Consider the following 20023-nt stretch of genomic DNA (forward strand, 5'->3'; position numbering starts at 1 on the left):
CAATGAGTCAACCCGCGACTACCTCACGCGTTGGGCCGAGCTCCGCAACTCCTGCGAAGGGGTGCACGCGGTTCAAGCCATAGAGTACTTCACCGCCGGGTGCCGAGAAGGCAACCTCCTCAAACATCGAATCCTCTACGATGAGCCGACTACCCTTGACAAGCTGCTGGTCATAGCAGATAAATACGCCACGACCGACTCCTCCATGAAGACCGAGCTCCGGGTAGACGCCTCCGGGAAGGTGCTCGCCCCGGGTCCCAAGACGCCGGCTGGAGACTCCAGCCGACGCCCGTACCACAACGACCACAAGCGCAAGGGTACCGCGCCGCCTTCCACCAGTCGGCAGGTAGCCACAGTCGAAGGCGAACCGGCCGAAGGGCGGCCCGCGCCCAAGAAGCCAAAGGGCGGCAGGCCGGCTTGGCAGCCAGCTTTCTCCTACGAGCAAGCACTTGATGCCCCCTGCAAGTTCCACAGCGGCGCAAAGCCCTCCAACCATATGACCCGGAAATGCCACTGACTCAAGCGAATCTCCCAGGGCGAGGGGATAGCGCCGCCTCCACCTGCTGGTCAGCCGCCCCCGGCCCCTCAGCAGCCGACTGCCCGACCAGCAGTTGGAGCCATTCAAGACGAGTTCCCCGATGAACATGCCGCCTACGTCATCTTCACAAGCCAACCGGAAGACCGACGTAGCCGGCGCCGACAGCACCAAGAAGTCAATGCAGTCGCCTCCAGCAACCCTGAGTTCATGCACTCGTCAGAAAGGCCGATTAGCTGGAGCCGGGCCGATCACCCAGAGGTGATGCCGTCCCCCGGCTCTTATGCATTGGTCTTAGACGCCACCCTCGCAACAGAAAGGCGAGCTGCCCGATTCTCCCGCGTGCTGATAGATGGCGGGAGCAGCATCAACATACTGTACCGTGACACCATGGAGAAGCTAAGCATCAAGACGAAGCAGCTCATGCCTAGTCGGACCGTGTTCCATGGCATCGTACCCGGCCTGTCTTGTTCCCCAATCAGCAAGATCAAGATAGATGCCCTCTTTGGGGACAAGGATCATTTCCGCCGAGAAGCAGTGTGGTTTGAAGTAGTGGATCTGGAGAGCCCTTACCACGCATTGCTTGGCTGACCTGCCCTGGCCAAGTTCATGGCTGTACCCCACTATGCCTACCTCAAGATGAAGATACCAAGTTCTAAGGGCATCATCACCATAACCAGAGATTACAAGAAATCCGCCGAGTGTGCAACAGCTAGCAGCTGGCTGGCCGAGTCCCTCGTTATTGCCGAGGAGAAGAAGATGTTGGATCGAGTCGTGGCCATGGCCGGCAAGCAGCCGGCCCTGTCCCCCGACCCCAAGGAGTGTGATGCCCAAGGTTCTTTCCAGCCAGCCAAAGAAACGAAGAAGGTACCCCTCGACCCAGAGCACCCAGAAAGGTTTGCCACCATTGGGGCAAACCTGGACAGCAAATAGGAAGGCGAGCTTGTCGATTTCCTCCGTGAGAATCGGGACATCTTTGCATGGTCCCCCAAGGACATGCCGGGTGTTCAGAAGGAATTCGCCGAGCACAAGCTACACATCCAAGAAGGTGCAAAACCAGTCAAACAATCCCTCCGCCGACTGTCGGAAGAAAAGAGAAGAATCGTAGGAGAGGAGATAGCCCGGCTTCTGGCAGCCAGCTTCATTATGGAAGTTTTCTTCCCAGAGTGGCTCGCCAACCCGTTCCTCGTACTGAAGAAGAACAACAAGTGGCGTATGTGTATAGACTACACAAGCCTCAACAAGGCCTGCCCCAAAGATCTCTTTGCCCTGCCAAGGATTAACCAAGTGATAGACTCCACAGCTGGATGCGAGCTGTTGTGCTTCTTGGATGCTTACTCAGGCTACCACCAGATAAAGTTGGATCCAGCAGACCGCCTGAAGACCGCCTTCATCACACCATTCGGAGCTTTCTGCTACCTGACTATGACATTCGGCTTGAGAAATGCTGGTGCCACTTTTCAGCGTTGCATGCAGAAATGTCTCCTCAAGCAGCTTGGCAGAAATGCCCACGTCTATGTAGACGACATTGTGGTGAAGACGGAGAAGCGCGGCACCTTGCTGGAAGACCTCAGAGAGACATTTGAAAACTTGCGCCGATTTCAGATTAAGCTCAACCCCGAGAAATGCGTGTTCGGTGTACCAGCCGGCCAGCTTCTAGGCTTCCTGGTCTCCGAACGCGGCATCGAGTGCAACCCAGTGAAAATCAAGGCCATAGAGAGAATGGAGATTCCGACCAAGTTGCGAGACGTCCAGAAGTTCACCGGATGCCTGGCTTCCCTGAACCGCTTCATCAGCCGGCTCGGAGAGAAGGCTCTCCCCCTCTACCGACTCATGAAGAAGTCCACTCACTTCAAGTGGAACGACCAAGCAGACCAAGCTTTCCACGAGCTAAAGAAGATGCTGACCACGCCGCCTATCTTGGCGGCGCCGGCTGAGAAAGAGCCCATGCTCGTTTACATTGCCGCCACTAGCCGGGTGGTCAGCACTGTCATCGTGGTCCAGCGCCCAGAAGAAGGCCGAGCTCAGGTAGTCCAGAGGCCAGTATACTATTTAAGCAAAGTAGTGTCCACCTCAAAACAGAACTACCAACACTACCAGAAGATGTGCTATGGTGTGTACTTCGCCGCCAAGAAGCTCAAGCCCTACTTTCAAGAGCACCCCATCACGGTCGTGTGTACTGCCCCGCTCGCTGAGATCATAGGCAGCCGGGATGCATCCGACCGGGTGGCAAAATGGGCCATTGAGCTGCCCCCCTACACGATCTTCTACCAGCCTCGCACCGCCATAAAGTCTCAAGCACTGGCCGACTTCCTCGTCGACTAGGCCGAAACCCAGTACCTGCCGCCAGCCCCCGACTCCACTCATTGGCGGATGCACTTTGATGGGTCCAAGATGCGCACCGGCTTGGGAGCCGGCATCATCCTCACCTCTCACAAGGGCGACAGGCTCAAGTACACATTGCAAATTCATTTTGCCGCCTCCAACAACGTGGCCGAGTATGAGGCGCTCATACACGGGCTCCAGCTAGCCAAAGAGCTCGGCATCCGCCGAATCCTGTGTTATGGCGACTCAGACTTAGTGGTCCAACAGTCATCTGGCGATTGGGACGCCAAGGACGCAAACATGGCGAGCTACCGCTTCCTCGTACAGCAAATCAGTGGACATTTTGAAGGATGTGAGTTCCTCCACGTGCCACGGGCCGACAATGAGCAAGCAGATGCCCTAGCATGGATAGGCTCTACCCGGCAAGCTATACCAGCCGGCGTCTCCATGCATCGCCTCCTCAAGCCATCCATCAAGCCGTCTCTAGAATCCAACTCCATCTTCATGCCGCCTGACCCTGACACAGTCAGATCCGACTTGGGGAACCAGGCAGGCGGCTCGGGGACTTCGATAGGCGGCCCGGGGACTGCCATAGTCGACCCCGGCCTGGGAACTACGGAACTCGGCCCGGGGACTACTGCAATTGGCCCAGGGACTGCATCGACATAGCAGGCGGTGGCCAACTCCAACTCTTCACCACCCAGCCCACCCACCCTGGTCACAGCAGCAGTCCTGACAATAGAAGAAGTCACAGCTCCATCATGGGCCTAGCCCATCCTCAATTTCTTGGTAAACAGAGAGTTGCCGCCTGACGAGATCTCAGCAAGACAAGTTCAACGCCGAGCCGGAGCATACACAATAGTAAACCAAGAGCTCGTTAGGCGCAACATCACTGGAGTCTTCCAGCGCTGCGTCGAGCCAGAGAAGGGCATAGCCATCCTCAAGGACATCCACCAAGGTGAATGCGGCCACCACGCGGCCTCAAGATCGCTCGTCGCCAAAGCTTTCCGCCATGGATTCTTCTGGCCGACTGCTTTGGACGACGCCAAAGAGCTAGTCAAACACTGCAAAGGGTGCCAAGTTTTCAGTTCCAAGCAACACCTGCCAGCTTCTGCACTCAAGACCATCCCCCTTACCTGGCCTTTCGCCGTCTAGGGGTTGGACATGGTGGGCCCATTCAAAACAGCACGCGGCGGCATTACACATCTGCTCGTCGTTGTGGACAAATTTACCAAATGGATTGAAGCAAAGCCGATCAAAAAGCTAAATGGGCCGACTGCCGTGACGTTCATCGCAGATATCACAACCCGGTACGGCGTGCCACACAGCATCATCACCGACAATGGCACAATTTTTTCCAAGGGAGCACTGGCACGTTTCTGCACAACACAGGGCATCCGTCTGGACCTAGCGTCCGTTGCCCACCCGCAGTCAAACGGCCAGGTCGAGCGAGCAAATGGTCTCATCCTCTCCAGCATCAAGCCCCGACTGGTGGTGCCACTAGAGCGTTCGACCGGCTGTTGGCTCGACGAGCTGCCGGCCGTCCTCTGGAGTTTGCCCACCACTCCGAACAAGTCAACCGGCTTCACCCCCTTCTTCCTTGTATACGGTGCCGAGGCTGTCATCCCAACTGACATCGAGTTCGACTCACCTCGGGTTACCATGTACACGGAGGCAGAGGCCAAGGAAGCGCGAGAAGACGGTGTCGACCTGCTAGAAGAAGGCTGGCTGTTAGCCCTCAGCCGGTCAGCCATCTACCAGCAGGGTCTTCGCTGCTACCACAACCGGAAGGTCAAGCCAAGATCTTTCCAAGAGGGCGATCTTGTGCTCCGACTGATCCAGCGAACAGCCGGCCAGCACAAGCTCTCGGCCCCTTGGGAGGGCCCCTTCGTCATCAGCAGAGCTTTAGGCAACGACTCCTACTACCTAATCGACGCGCAGAAGCCGAAGGCACGAAAGAGAGATGATTCCGGCAAGGAGTCGGAACGACCATGGAACGCCAATCTCCTCCGAAGATCTTACAGTTAAAAAGCAGTATGTACCACGCTATCTTTTGTACTAAGTACGAGACAAAGGGTGCCCCAAGGAGCACTCAGGGACTACCCTCCTTTATCTATGAATGACGAGTATCACGCCTATGATTATGTTACTACATTTGTCTTTTCGTCCGACACTGGGTTCAACCAGTCGGCCCGGGGACTCGCCGCCTTAACTTATATTTAAGTTCCGCCTGCGGTCAGACAAGTAGTGTGCCGGCACCCAAGCCCCCTCTTGCCGAAAGACGCAGCTCGAAGAACCGACTGTCCGGCTGGAAAGAGCCAAAGGCAGGTGTCGGGGGTTTGGTGCGACATATGCCAACGGATGACTTATCATGGTGGGGGCGAGTAGAACGTCGCCGGTGCCTGGAAACGGGATGAGGCAAAGACATGCACGCCGGCGGATCTTACCCAGCTTCAGGGCTCTCCGGGGAGATAACACCCCTACAGCTGCTCTGCGGGGTCTCCGCATGATCACTAAGGCCAAGTGTTTACAAGGTTACTCCTTGAGCTGTTTCGGGTGGTAGGAGAGGGCAAGGCTAGCTCTCTCCTTCTATCTGGAGTGGTCTAGAACTACTGGGATCCAACCCTTTGCATGGGTGCCCTGGGGGGTTTATATAGGCCTACCCCCAGGGGTACAATGGTAATGTGACTAGGCGCGGGCCCAGCCGTCAGTGTCTCCGACCTCCGACTTCTCCGCCGACTGGTGGGCCCCGCCGACTGGTCTGGTACGGAGCCGACAGGCCGCGTCCGCCATGGGCGGGTCTTGCCGGCTGCTGATTACTGTAGCCGTGCTCCTGATGATGCAAGCTTGGTCATGGGGTCGTGGCAACAGCCCCGCCGCCTAGCGGGCGATCACTGTGGCCACTCCCCATCTCCCCTTGATTAATGGCGCGTGGGCCCCGGGGGAGGGCTCGGCCGACTCCCCCGGGCCGACTCCCGATGGGTCCGACTGGCGGTTCTCCCGCCGTCTTCCGAGGTCTCGCTGACTGGTGGGCCCTGCTGCCCCCAGGCCGTGCAGACAAGCCGTTGTGGGCGCAGGACTTGGTACAGTGGTGCTGATGTCAGGGCCGGCCGGGCAACAGTGCCACACCGCAGGGAGATCTTCCCCAGTACGGCATGCTGTAGCCATGCCTGCCCTTGGTAAGGGGCGGGGAGTGGGCTTCACTGTAGCCACGCCCCTGCCCCGTCCCCTTCGATGAGGTCACGGTTTGTTGGAGTCGCCGGCCGACTCCCCAAAGCCGGCTTCTCTGGAAGTCGTCCCTGGGACTCGGCCGTGAGCGGGCAGTCGGCCACCTCGCCGTAGACTCCCCAGGAGGCGGCTCTTCGCCCTGGGGTCTTGAGGGGTGCAGCCTGCCCCGATGTCTTGAAAGGTTATGGGCCTCGGGTTGGCCTACCCGTGGCCCATTACTCCGACAGTAGTCCCCGAAGCTGGTGAGGCGCCGCGGGCGATCGGCCGGGAAGCCTCAGCAGTTTCTCTCTCCGGATGCTCAACACATCGTCTTGATTGACTTCCGCCGGGCCGACTAGAAGGAGTCGAACTCGCTCCAACTCAGACTCACTCTATTCTGACTTCCTCAGTAGTTCGAATGTCGCAGCGGGATTTCAAGTGGCGTGCTAGCTAAGCTTCCAGGCCGTTGCCCGTTCCTGCCTGTCACGTGAGGGCACGTGGCCAGGCCGTCCTGCCAGCCCACGCGCGCGACGGGACAAGCCCATAAGTGGGGCCCGCCACTACCGCGCCTCGGCGCCCGAGCGGATCCGCTGCGGCCCCGGCAGGCGGTTGGGATTCCCGTGAAGTTACTGCGCGCAGTAACTTTACATGGATCGTGGGGGTCGTGGGGCTGCCGGAGCAGTAAATCCCCACGTCCGCCCCCTCGGCTTCGCAGCCCATAGGGCTATAAGTAGGGGGAAGAGGGGGGCACGCGCGCCCCTCCTTCCCACTACCCCTTGCTTCTTCCTCCTCGCAGCTCCTCGCTCTCCTGCTTCCTCTTCTCTTCTTCGCTCCGCCACACGCCCAAGCTCCGGCGAACGCTGCGGCGATAGCTCACGATGAGCTCTTCCTCCACTGCCGCACCTCCCCCAGTGTGCTCCGGCACCTGGGATGGCTCTGAAGTCCACGAAGACCATATCGAGTTCCTCTGCCGGACCCGTTGGCTTCCCGACGAAGATCGCGTGCAGGTGCGCCTCGCGCCGGAGGGGGAGATTTCCCCCGCCCCACAGGAGGGAGAGCGGGTCATCTTCCGCTCGCACTGCCTGCGCGGGCTGGGGCTGCCGGTGAGCAGCTTCTTCCGTCGTTCCTGGAGTTCTACGGACTCCAGCCGCACCACCTCACCCCCAACACAGTGGTGCTGCTGTCCGCCTTCGTGGCTCTGTGCGAAGGCTTCCTTGGCGTCCTCCCCACCCTCGAGCTCTGGGGGGAGTTCTTCTTCTCCAACCTCGGCACCCAGGCCGCGGGCGTGCCGGCTCAGTGTGGCACCTTCATTGCTGTGCGGAGGACAGGAGCCGACAACCACTTCCCCTTCATCTCACTGTTGAAGTCAGTGAAGATGTGGCAGCGGTCCTACTTCTACGTCAGGAACGTCGCCACGAGGGGCGACTGGGTCAATCTGCCGGCTTTCGAAGCTGGCCCGCCGGCTGGCAGACTGCCCAACTGGTCGTACCGGGCTAGGTCGCTGACGCCTGCAGGAGCCGACGCCATCATGCGACTCCGAGTGCTGACGCAGTCAGAGGGTCTGACTGGTCCGGACTTGCTGGCGGCCTTTGTCTCGCGCTGAGTTCTCCCACTCCAAGGCCGCCCTCACATGATGTGCCAGATGAGCGGGGGCCGCGACCCGAGTTGGATGTGCACCAAGGACATGCCTCACGAAGAGGTGGCCCTTATGGTGAACTACCTCTCGGACAGCAGGCTTCCGGAGGACTGGCGATTCAGCAAGGAGCCATACTCCCGCGCCAACCCCACGCCCGTGGTGAGTCGCCTTTCTTTTCGTTGGATTGTCTTCTTCTTGCCGAGTCTTGTTCTGACCAGTCAGCTTTTGATTAGAATCCCCTTCTTCACCCATCGGCCGGCACCTCGGGGTCGGCCCGCGAGTTCGTCGCCGACCGGGCGGAGAGCGACGTCGATGACCCCGATCTGGGGGCGGCGGCTCTGGAAGACGACGCCGAAGGAGGAGGAGGGACGACTGGCGACTTCAGGCCCTCGGCTACCTTCGCCGACTGGCCTGAAGACGACGCCGAGGGAGGAGTCGCCCCTCGCCATCGGCCAGGAGCCAGCCAGCCGGGCGTGGGCTCTTCTGCCGCGTCGGGCGCTCCAGGCGGCGGGAAGAAGCGCCGGGCTGCGCCGACTTTGTTCGGGAGCCGGCCGAAGAAGCCCAAGGGCTCGGCTGCAGCGACCCGGCGAGACGAGGCGGCCGCGAAGGCCATCCGCTTCCGTAAGGAAGTGAAGAAGCCGCCGTTGGTCTCTGCGTAAGTATTCTGTCTTCAAAGTTTATTCTTTCTTCGTGTTTTGTCTGAGTCTCTGCTCGCCCCTCTTTCTTCAGGGCTCCCCTCTCTCTTGAGAGGGTTGCCGCCGCCTCCGTCATGGGGTCAGCGGAGACGTCCGCCACCACTCGGCGGATAGACCCCGCTGCTGACCTCCGGGAGGCAACAGAGCGGAATGCGCCGGAGAGGCGCAATGAAGAAGAAGCCCTCCGCCTGGAGAAGGCGGAGGCCTCCGCTAAGAAGAAATTAGCGGAGGCCGAAGCTGCCGCCGTAGCGAAGCAGCAGGCTGAGGAAGCCGCACGCCGCCAGTCGGCCCTGCTTGTTACCCCGCTGAACTCTGCGCCGCCGCCTCCGGAGGTCACGGGGCAGACCGGAGAAGCCGGCGGGGAGAACCTCGTCGAGGAGAGGGAAGGCGGCGACCCCTCTACTCCGGGCGCGAACGCTACGCTGCCGCCTCCGCCGCCGTCTGAAGGCGCAGGGCGAGTAGCCGGCGGACCCTCCGGTGCCGCCGACCGAAGAGGAGGCCGTGGCGAGGCTGCTCCTCCAGGTCGGCTCGCCAGCGCGCCGTCGCCTGGAGAAGGCGACTTCGGCGCCTCGCCCCCTGGAAGCCGGCACCGCCAGCTCGGCGGCTCCAAACACCGAAGCAACGAGCGCCGCACCTGTTGGGTGGGTGCGAGGAGGCGGCACAGGGCCGCTGAACCGGGCGCTCCTGGACGTCCAAGCGAAGCTCCGCGCTGAGGGCGACGCCCTCCAGAGTTGCACCAAGGCGTTCCTGGCGTTGCGGGCAGCCGTCCGGGTATGTTTTTCCTTCGAGCCTTTGTTTTTCTTGTTCCTCTCTGTGGGGGCGCGCCAGCGCACCCACTAGGTGTAGTCCCCGAGTTTCGGGCCGGCTGCTGAGCAGGCGGCCCGGAACTCCAATTTGATGAACTTCTGGGCACTAACTTTGTTTGAAATGCTTGTTGCAGGACTACCACAACCTCCGCGTCACCGCCTTCAACCGTAATGTTGAAGAGTTGGGCAAGCGGACCGCCGACTTGGCGGAGAGCCGGAGTAAGTCCTTCTCCCTTTTTCTTCTCTGCGGGGGCGCGCTAGCGCACCCGCGGGCTGTAGTCCCCGAGATTCGGGCCGACTGCTGAGCGGTCGGGCCGGATCTCCCCGGCGACCTACTTTATTGACGACTGCTGTCTTTCTTTCTTTCCTTCAGGGGCCAACGCTGCTCTTCAACAGCAGCTGAGCGAAGCCAACTCCGCCCTGCTCGCCAAAGGGGAGGAGTGCAGCAAGCTCGCCGCGGAGCGTGATCTGCTGACCACTCAGTTGGCAGAGCAGAAGGAGCTGCTTGCGAAGTCGCAGAGGGAGGCGGAGGAGACGGAAACCGCCCTCCTGACCGAGTTCGTGAGCGAGCGCTCTTCCTGGTCTGACAAGGAGGCGCTGCTGTTCTCCGGCTTCCACGAGATCGAAGACATCGTTGATGGTGAGTCTCTTTGTTTTCTTTCTTTGAGCTGCCGACTTAGATCGTGCCGACTCCTGGTTTTTGACTTGTTTTTTTGTTTCTTTGTGTCTTTTGCAGACTTCTTCCCTGGGCAGTCGCAGGTCGCTATCCAAGCCATCGAGGCCAACCGTGCAAGTCGGAGGGCGGAGGGCGCGGAGATCGCCGTTGATGCCCCCCGAACTCTTGATGAACACATCTTGAGCATCGAAGCTCGCCTCCGGCCGGCTCACCGGATGCTGCGCCGGCTTCAATGCGTCGGCGCCCAGGCGATCTCCGCCCTTTGGCCGGATATGCAGGCTCCGCGCACCCCAAATCTGACGGCCAACTGGTTGGAGGTCGCGGCTGGTCGCCTCGAGGCCTGGAAGGGATCTTCGGCCTGGGCTGGAGCGCACCGGGCCTTGGAGTTCGTCAAGGCATGGTACCCGGGGCTGGATCTAGACCGGTTGGCCACGCTTCGGTCCGAGGCTCAGCCGGAGCTGGCGGCTGCGGAAGACGCCCTCGTCAAGCGTGCTGCGGCGATCGCCGAGTACACCAACACGAGCATCTTCGTCCCCGAGCGGTCTGAAGACGGCGAGGAGGTCCCACCGGAGTGGTTTGGGATGAACCCAGACTACGGTGAAGACTCGGCGGAGGTGATTGGCTCCAGCGTCGAGGAGGAGGACGAGGCGGAGGATGAGGGCGAGGCGGAGGCACCAGAAGACAGAGCAGACAGCCAGCCTCAGCCCGACCGCGCCTCCAGCAATGAGCCGCGTGCGACCGACCCGACTGCTGCCGGAAGCGATCAAGCCGAGACTAGCCGGAATGGGCGCAGTTAGGTCTTCCAGCGCCGCGCCGAGTGAATCGGGCGCTCTTCCGCCAGGGAACTCGTCATGATTGATGACTAGCACCTCAGTGACGGTGCTTCCATCACTCTCCGCGTAGGGGAGAGGCTCGTCGTAGACCACCACGTTGGTGGGAAACGCGTCGATCGACGCGGTGTCGGAGTCAACCAGCATCGGGTCGGTGGAGCCTACGGACTCCAAGTCCACGGTGGGCTCGCCGGAAACGTGGAGTTGATTGAGGAGGCCCGCGAGGAGGTTCTCGGGGCCGCCCGCGCCTGTGTCGGACGCAGGTTCGTCGGAGAGGCGAATCTCGCCGACAAGTTCGGCCAAGGAGCTGGCTGCGCAGGCGATCTCGACGCCGCGCAGCGCGCCGACGCAGACTTCATCTGGCGTGCCTGGCTGGCTGCGCTCGCCAGGGAGGAAAAGGGTTCCCGTCCAGAACAGATCTCCGGATGGCGGTACACCAGGCCCCACGGTGGGCGCCAAATGTCGGGGGTTTGGTGCGACATATGCCAACGGATGGCTTATCATGGTGGGGGCGAGTAGAACGTCGCCGGTGCCTGGAAACGGGATGAGGCGAAGACATGCACGCCGGCGGATCTTACCTAGCTTCAGGGCTCTCCGGGGAGATAACACCCCTACAGCTGCTCTGCGGGGTCTCCGCATGATCACTAAGGCCAAGTGTTTACAAGGTTGCTCCTTGAGCTGTTTCGGGTGGTAGGAGAGGGCAAGGCTAGCTCTCTCCTTCTATCTGGAGTGGTCTAGAACTACTGGGATCCAACCCTTTGCATGGGTGCCCTGGGGGGTTTATATAGGCCTACCCCCCAGGGGTACAATGGTAATGTGACTGGGCGCGGGCCCAGCCGTCAGTGTCTCCGACCTTCGACTTCTCCGCCGACTGGTCTGGTACGGAGCCGACAGGCCGCGTCCGCCGCGGGCGGGTCTTGCCGGCTGCTGATTACTATAGCCGTGCTCCTGATGATGCAAGCTTGGTCATGGGGTCGTGGCAACAGCCCCGCCGCCTAGCGGGCGATCACTGTGGCCACTCCCCATCTCCCCTTGATTAATGGCGCGTGGGCCCCGGGGGAGGGCTCGGCCGACTCCCCCGGGCCGACTCCCGATGGGTCTGACTGGCGGTTCTCCCACCGTCTTCCGAGGTCTCGCTGACTGGTGGGCCCCGCTGCCCCCAGGCCGTGCAGACAAGCCGTTGTGGGCGCAGGACTTGGTATAGTGGTGCTGATGTCAGGGCCGTCCGGGCAACAGTGCCACGCCGCAAGGAGATCTTCCCCAGTACGGCATGCTGTAGCCACGCCCCTGCCCCGTCCCCTTCGATGAGGTCACGGTTTGTTGGACTCGCCGGCCGACTCCCCAAAGCCGGCTTCTCTGGAAGTCGTCCCTGGGACTCGTCCGTGAGCGGGCAGTCGGCCACGTCGCCGTAGACTCCCCAGGAGGTGGCTCTTCGCCCTGGGGTCTTGAGGGGCGCAGCCTGCCCCGATGTCTTGAAAGGTTATGGGCCTCGGGTTGGCCTACTCGTGGCCCATTACTCCGACAGCAGGAAAGGGCGCCCACACAAAAAACGGCTAAGGACTAACGAACTTATATAACACAAGCCGACATCCTGTCCCGCCAGCCGGCTACCAGAGAAGCCGGCTAGCCGGCTTCCTGTTCACCTTGCTACAATCTAAGAAAGCTCCAGTACTTGCCTTCCCAAAAGAAAAACGGCCAAGTCCTTCTCCAGCCACAGACTGCAGAGCAGCTGTCCGGCTGGGAAGGCGGCGACCAAGGGAAGGCGGCAAAGGAAAAAGCCCAAAAGATGAAAAGCAAACACGAGCGAAAGCCAAACACATGCATGATTATATTTACACAAAAGGCCTTCGAAAGGCCAGCATTCAACATAGTTTGAATACACCCCCAGTGGGTGGAACTGCGCAAATTTAATAAAAGTTGTTCAAAGAGTAACAAGCAGGAAAAGCAAGGACAGCAGATCAAGCCAAGGGAACGACTGGCGAGTCGGGCAGGTCGGTGGAGACGGCAGTACTGGCTGGAGGAGTGGCCGGCTGGCGAATCTCGGCATGATCACCACCTCCCGCAGACGGCACGCTTGCGCGCGCCTCATTGCTGGAGGCACGATCAAGCTGAGGTTGGCTGGTCGCTTCCCCGTCTGGCACGACGTCTTCACCACCCTCTCCCTCTTCCTCTTCGCCCTTGTCGCTGGAGGCAATCTCTTCCACCGAGTCCTCACCCTCTGCCGGGTTCAGCCCGAACCACTCCTCCGGCTGAGCAACGTCGTTGTCATTCACCTCAGGGGCAAAGGCACTGGTGTCAGTGCACTCGGCGATCGTCGAGGCGCGCTGGGCGATAGCCGGCCACACATCCTCCATCTCCTCATCGGCCTCCGGCCACCAGGTGCGCAGCTGGTCCAAGTTCAGCCCAGGATACCAAGCTCGGATGAACTCCAGCGCCCGCCCAGCGCCGAGCCGGGCTGCTGACGCCTTCCAAGCCTCGAAACGGCCGGCCGCAACCTCCAGCAAGTCGGCAGTCCGACTTGGGGTGCGGGGAATTGCCTCGCCGGGCCAGAGGGCGGCCAGCACTTGTGCCCCAGCGCGCTGAAGACGGCGGAGCATGCGGTGAGCCGGCTGCAGGCGGCTTGAATCGCCAAGAGCTGCTCCTCAAGAGATCGGCCCGCATCCGGCGCGATCTCAACCCCTTCCTGCCGCCGCGCGTCGCGGTAGGCCTCAATTGCTTGGGTAGCGGCGACGGAGTAACCGGGAAAGTATTCTACGCAAAGAAGAAAGCAGTACCTCAAAATCAAAAGACAAACCGGATGACAAGAGGCAGGCAAAGAAACAAAGAAGAAGGCGGCCTACCATCAATCACATCCTCAACTCAGCTGTAGCCTTGGCTCAGCGCCTGCTTCTCCTCGGCCCAGCTCGCCGCCTCGGTCTCATACTCGGACTTAAGGGAAGCCTCGCCGTCCTGCACCGCCTTCAGGGCCGCCTTGTGACTCTCCTCCTGGTCGACCAATTTCTTGGCCAGGCGATCGCGCTCCTGGGCCAGGGCGTTGCATTCGTTTTCCTTGGCATGGAGGGCGGTCTGGGCTCCACCTAGCTGCTCCTCAAGTCGGCGTTGGCCCCTGAAGATATGAAGAAGAAGGAAAAAGTAATAAGAAAGAAGTTGCCAGGAAAAGATCTGACCCGACTGCTCAACAGTCGGCCCAAATCTCGGGGACTACACCCAGTGGGTGCGCTGACGCGCACCCACTTGAGAATAGAAGATGAAGCACTTACTCCGGCTCTCGGTCAGATCAGTGGTTTTCTGACTCAACTCCTGGGCCTGGGAGTTGAAAGCAGCTGCGCGGGAGTTATGATACTCCTGCAGAAAAGACATGAGATGCAAGTAAGAACAAGACGATAGTCAAAGTCTACCAAAAGTTCCAAGCCGCCTGCTCAGCAGCCGACTCGGAACTCGGGGACTATGGGTAGCCCAGCCGACTCCCCCTGGCACTTTAGAAAAATTACAAGCCATTCCAGCCTTCAAGAATCCAAGGCGTGGGGCCGCCTTCCTCCAGCCGGCTACCTCTCAGAGCGGCTGCACGAAGACGGCCCTGCCTCAAGACCTCCCAAAGGAAACCCCAAAAGGGCCGGCTCCAAGAAGCCGGCCACGAGAGGGCCGGCTCCAAGAAGCTGGCCATGAGAGGGCCGACTCCCAAAAGCCGGCCCCCAACCAGCGGCCAAGATCGTTCCCTCAAAGTATGCACCCACGCAACGGCGATGAGACGGGGTGTGGCTACAGTGAAGCCTGCCACCCCCGAATCCCGGGACGCGCATGGCCACAGTGCGCCGTACAGGGTGGCCATCCCCAGTCCGGCGCAGCACTGTTGCCATGTTGACCGTGACGTCACCCACGGCGAGCTGCCAATACGACCCCAGGGCTGCAGGCCCCATCAGCCAAGGGTACGCTCGAAGGCGGCCAGACCTCCCATAGTCGGCCTGGAGGTATCCGACTCCCAGTAGCCGGCTACTCCCTCCCCTCGAGGGACACGCCTCATTAAGAAGACAAGACATGGTAAGGCTACAGTGATATGCCACCCCACGGCGGCACCGTAGCCATGCTTACCACGACGAAGCTCTCGTCACCCGAGGTGGGGCAACAGTAACCAGCCCCCGACAAGACCCCCGAGCGGTGGGACCAGCCTGTCGGCTAGGAAGCCGGCAACCGGCGGGCCCACCAGTCGGTGGGCCCCATCGGCCGGCGGAGAAGCCGGCAAGCATAGACGCACACAGCTAGGGCCCATGCCCAGCTGGATTACCATTGTACCCCTGGGGGGTAGGCCTATATAAACCCCCCAGGGCGCCCATGCACAGGGAGATCTTTTTTAGGAGTTTTAGACAACACATCGAGGGGAGAAGAAACCTAGCCTTGCCCTTCTTCTTCCCTCCGAACAGCTCACGGAGCCTCTTGTAGCTACTTGCCAACCTAGTGATCATGCGGAGACCCCGCAGAGCAGTAGTAGGGGTGTTATCTCCACGGAGAGCCCTGAAGCTGGGTAAGATTCGCCGGCGTGCATGTCTTCACCTCATCCCGTTTCCAGGCACCGGTGACGTTTTATTGGCTCCCACAATGATAAGCCATCCATTGGCATATGTCGCCCCAACCACCCGACACTCCGCGTGATCAATAATATGATAAGCCAGTAAGGCAGGATACCCATGTTTAAACCGGGCATCATGGCAGCAGGTCCTCTTCGGCAACCTTTAACTTTTTGCAAGAGATAAATTCTTCTCGAACCGGGATTTTGAACCGGATATTGAGAGCTTCAAAGCTTTACGGGAGACATCTTTCCCTTGAACCGGATCGTAAACCAGAATCTTCATTTTTAGCCGGAAGCTTTAAGCTCTAACTTGCGAGAGATTAATTCTTTTTGAACCAAAAACGCATAAACCGGATTTGAGAGCTTCAAAGCTTTGTAGGAGAACAGATTTTCCTTGAACCGGATTGTAAACCGGCATTCTTCATTTTGAACCAGACATTTTCTGACGGCCTTTAAATTTTCATCAAGATGGTAGTAACCTCCGGGACCGGGTTATCTTTCCCTCCAATGTCCTGGGGTTCTTGACTTCACTGAAAACAGACAACATTTGCTGAGTCATATCATTGTAGCCCCCGAGTCTCAAGGTGACTCGAGGAGTTGGCTTGAGATTCTCCATATTTGACCGTGATATAAACCGGCATAACTTGTATATCATTGGTGTTGATAGCACGATGTGAATCCACAGAAGGTTGAGGTGACTGCGGCGGGTTATAAATGATCCCGTATGAGCCGTGTCAGCAACTCGGCCAACGGTTCCTTCCAACTGGCTATTTGAAGTTAACCAAACTGTAGTGGCGGTGACTTGTGTGCCTGCTCATTGAGCCATCCAGTGCAGACGGCGGTTGATGATAATTTGCCTTCAATTTGAAAGAAAATCGGGCTACCCAAGCAATGACTGGCTTTATACTCAATAAATAGCTCATGCAGACAGGTGCGGCCTGGCGTGTTGATTTAGACCAGGCCGCAAGAGACGGACGGAAAATACGACCGCAGCATCAGAGGCGGCTCAGACAGATGGGTCAACCACGGTGTTTGTAAACCGGTGCAGACGAGAGAGTCGGCCGCGGCGTTTGGAAACAGCACAGACGCAGGCAAGTCGGCCATGGGCACGGACAATGAGCCAGTCGCGTGTGTCGATGTAGCGGGGGTGGCAACTTGCGCGGGACGAGCGCTAGTGCAAAAAATAATATTTTCTCACGCCCCTTTGCGACACCTTATTGTAAGGAATAATAGTCCCGCGAAAATATTATAAGACCAAGTAATTGTTCTTTGATAAAAAAATATGTGTTAAGAAAATAAACTTGGGTGGATATCACCTGATTTGTCCACACGGCGGATGATCCGTATTTAGAGTGCGTGAATAGTCTCCAGTAGATTCAATGGCGATTTAGCCACTCTCTCAAGACCGCGGCAGCTCACATCGGACTCGCGACGGCTCGGAATAAGGCCGGCCAAAGGTGGCTTAGCACAAGGTCCAAGTGGCGACGGCGGAGATGATGGCTTAAAGCCTGGCCATGGCGGAGCCTGGAACCGGGCCGCTCAGCACGAACCCTCCGGGTCATTTTTGACCAATCCTTTTTTATCAACTCAGTCACAGGCTCACAGCAGGGATGCAAACTTCAGAACTGTACCAACGACTGCAGCTAGCTTGAGACTTTCAGAGTTGTTCCAAGCATCCAGAATACTGACATATGTCGTCACACGGACTCTACATGCCTTTAGATGAGTTCTTCAAATATTTGATACACACATCCATTGCTTTGTCTGCATTGCTCATACCCCAGAATCCTCATCATTCTTTTGCTGATCCCAAACCATCAACGTGCTCCTCAAACGAGCATGTATAGCCTTCCCTGTATCTTCTTAATCATATCCAGTGTAGTATAATGAGACTCCCATAGCACATCGTAGAACACCTGCCACTTCAGTTCCCATTGTTTGACAATAGGCCTCGGTGGCAGAAGCGAGCCACCGGCTCGAGACGAGGAACGGTGACGAGGCCAGGCAAGGGCGGGACCGTGGTCTTGCTCGAGACGTGATTGGCGGTCGAACGCCGCGGCACGAAGGAGAGCAAGGAGACTGGCGGGAGGAGGTGCTGGTGGTGCAAGGAACAGCGGGGGCGGGTCGAGGCCTGCTCCAGCGGGGGCGCTCCGCGGCTCCGGGCGTGGCCAGCTCAAGCGTGGTGACGGAGGTTTCCAGGTAGAAACAGCGGAGTAGGAGGCGAGGCGCGCTTGGGACAGGCGACGGCTTAGAGTCGAGACCGAGGCCAAAGTGTCAGAAGGCGGCGATTTAGCCCCGACCATGAGGGTAGGCGGCGCTCGGCCACATCGGAGTACGCGGTTCGTCGAGGCGAGGGCTACAGAAGCGGCTCGTCGATGACGAAAACAGGTAGGTGACTGGTGACTCAGACAGGAGACGAGGCGCGAAAGCCACTCGGATGGGAGACGAGGCTCGATGACAACTTTGTCGGAGAGGCGGAGGCCAGTATGACCCAAAACAAACACGGAGGCCAGTTTGACCCGGAGCGACCATGAAGGCCTGCTGTAAGCTGCCCGCTGATCGCAGCGACTTGGAGGCGCAGCCAATTCGTCGCGGCGCGAAAACAGTAATATGTAACTAACACAAACTTATGAAACTCCAAAAATTCTAAAATAAACTGGTGGACCTGAGGAATTTTTCTAGTAACTATCTGCAAAAAAATCAATTAAATAACACTCTCTAGTAAAAAGTTGAAGCTAATCTCGTGAGCGCTAAAGTTTCTGTTTTTTTACAGCTTGATCATAAAGACTTCATCCAAATCTTCTCAAAGGTTCTACTTGGCACAAACATCAATTAAAATATAAAACCACGTCTTAACAGAAGCTAGATGGGTTATTTATTCCTAAACAGAACCAAAAAGCAATAAACTAAAATAAAATTGGGTTGCCTCCCAACAAGCGCTAACGTTTAACGCCCCTAACTAGGCATGATGATTTCAATGATGCTCACATAAAAGATAAGAATTGAAACATAAAGAGAGCATCATAAAGAATATGACTAGCACATTTAAGTCTAACCCACTTCCTATGCATAGGGATTTTGTGAGCAAACAACTTATGGGAACAATAATCAACTAGCATAGGAGGGCAAAACAAGCATAACTTCAAAACTTTAAGCACATAGAGAGGAAACTTGATATTATTGCAATTCCTACAAGCATATATTCCTCCCTCATAATAATTTTTAGTAGCATCATGAATGAATTCAACAATATAACCAGCACCTAAAGCATTCTTCTCATGATCTACAAGCATAGAAATTTTACTACTCTCCACATAAGCAAAATTCTTCTCATGAATAATAGTGGGAGCAAAATCAACAAAATAACTATCATATGATTGAAAATTAAGATCAAGATGACAAGTTTTATGATTATCATTATTCTTTAAAGCATACGTGTCATCACAATAATCATCATAGATAGGAGGCACGCTTTCATCATAGTAAATTTTCTCATCAAAGCTTGGGGTACAAAAAATATCATCTTCATCAAACATAGCTTCCCCAAACTTGTGGCTTTGCATATCATTAACATTGCAATCATGCTCATCATTCAAATATTTAGTGCCAAACATTTTTATGCATTCTTCTTCTAACACTTTGGCACAATTTTCCTTCCCATCATACTCACGAAAGATATTAAAAAGATAAAGTGTATGAGGTAGACTCAATTCCATTTTTTATAGTTTTCTTTTATAAACTAAACTAGTGCTAAAACAAGAAACAAAAAGATCCGATTGCAAGATCTAAAGATATACCATCAAGCACTCATCTCCCCGGCAACGGTGCCAGAAAAGAGCTTAGTTGACGGGGTGTGAGTGCCGCTCACCTAGCCTCCCCGGCAACGACGCCAGAAAAGAGCTTGATGTCTACTACACAACCTTCTTCTTGTAGACGTTGTTGGGCCTCCAAGTGCAGAGGTTTGTAGGACAGTAGCAAGTTTCCCTCAAGTGGATGACCTAAGGTTTATCAATCCGTGGGAGGCGTAGGATGAAGATGGTCTCTCTCAAACAACCCTGCAACCAAATAACAAAGAGTCTCTTGTGTCCCCAACACACCCAATACAATGGTAAATTGTATATGTGCACTAGTTCAGCGAAGAGATGGTGATACAAGTGCAATATGGATGGTAGATATAGGTTTTTGTAATCTAAACATATAAAAACAGCAAGGTAACCAGTGGTAAAAGTGAGCGTAAACGGTATTGCAATGATAGGAAATAAGGCCTAGGGTTCATACTTTCACTAGTGCAAGTTCTCTCAACAATAATAACATAATTGGATCATATAACTATCCCTCAACATGCAAGAGTCACTCCAAAGGCACTAATAGCGGAGAACAAATGAAGAGATTATGATAGGGTACGAAACCACCTCAAAGTTATTCTCTCCGATCAATCCATTGGGCTATTTCTATAAGTGTCACAAACAGCCCTAAAGTTCATAATAAAATAACACCTTAAGACACACATCAACCAAAACCCTAATGTCACCTAGATACTCCAATGTCACCTCAAGTATCCGTGGGTATGATTATACGATATGCATCACACAATCTCAGATTCATCTATTCAATCCAACACAAATTACTTCAAAGAGTGCCCAAAAGTTTCTATCGGAGAGTCAAGACGAAAACGTGTGCCAACCCCTATGCATAGGTTCATGGGCGGAACCCGCAAGTTGATCACCAAAACATACATCAAGTGAATCG

At 56.9% G+C, this 20023-nt stretch overlaps 1 pseudogene; it reads left to right on the forward strand.

The window, feature by feature from the left end:
- Positions 1 to 3160: 3160 nt before the first annotated feature.
- On the forward strand, positions 3161 to 4271 carry LOC125507183 (annotated as a pseudogene).
- Positions 4272 to 20023: the final 15752 nt, after the last annotated feature.

This window comes from Triticum urartu, chromosome 5 (assembly GCF_003073215.2).
Source record: "Triticum urartu cultivar G1812 chromosome 5, Tu2.1, whole genome shotgun sequence".
NCBI lineage: Eukaryota > Viridiplantae > Streptophyta > Magnoliopsida > Poales > Poaceae > Triticum > Triticum urartu.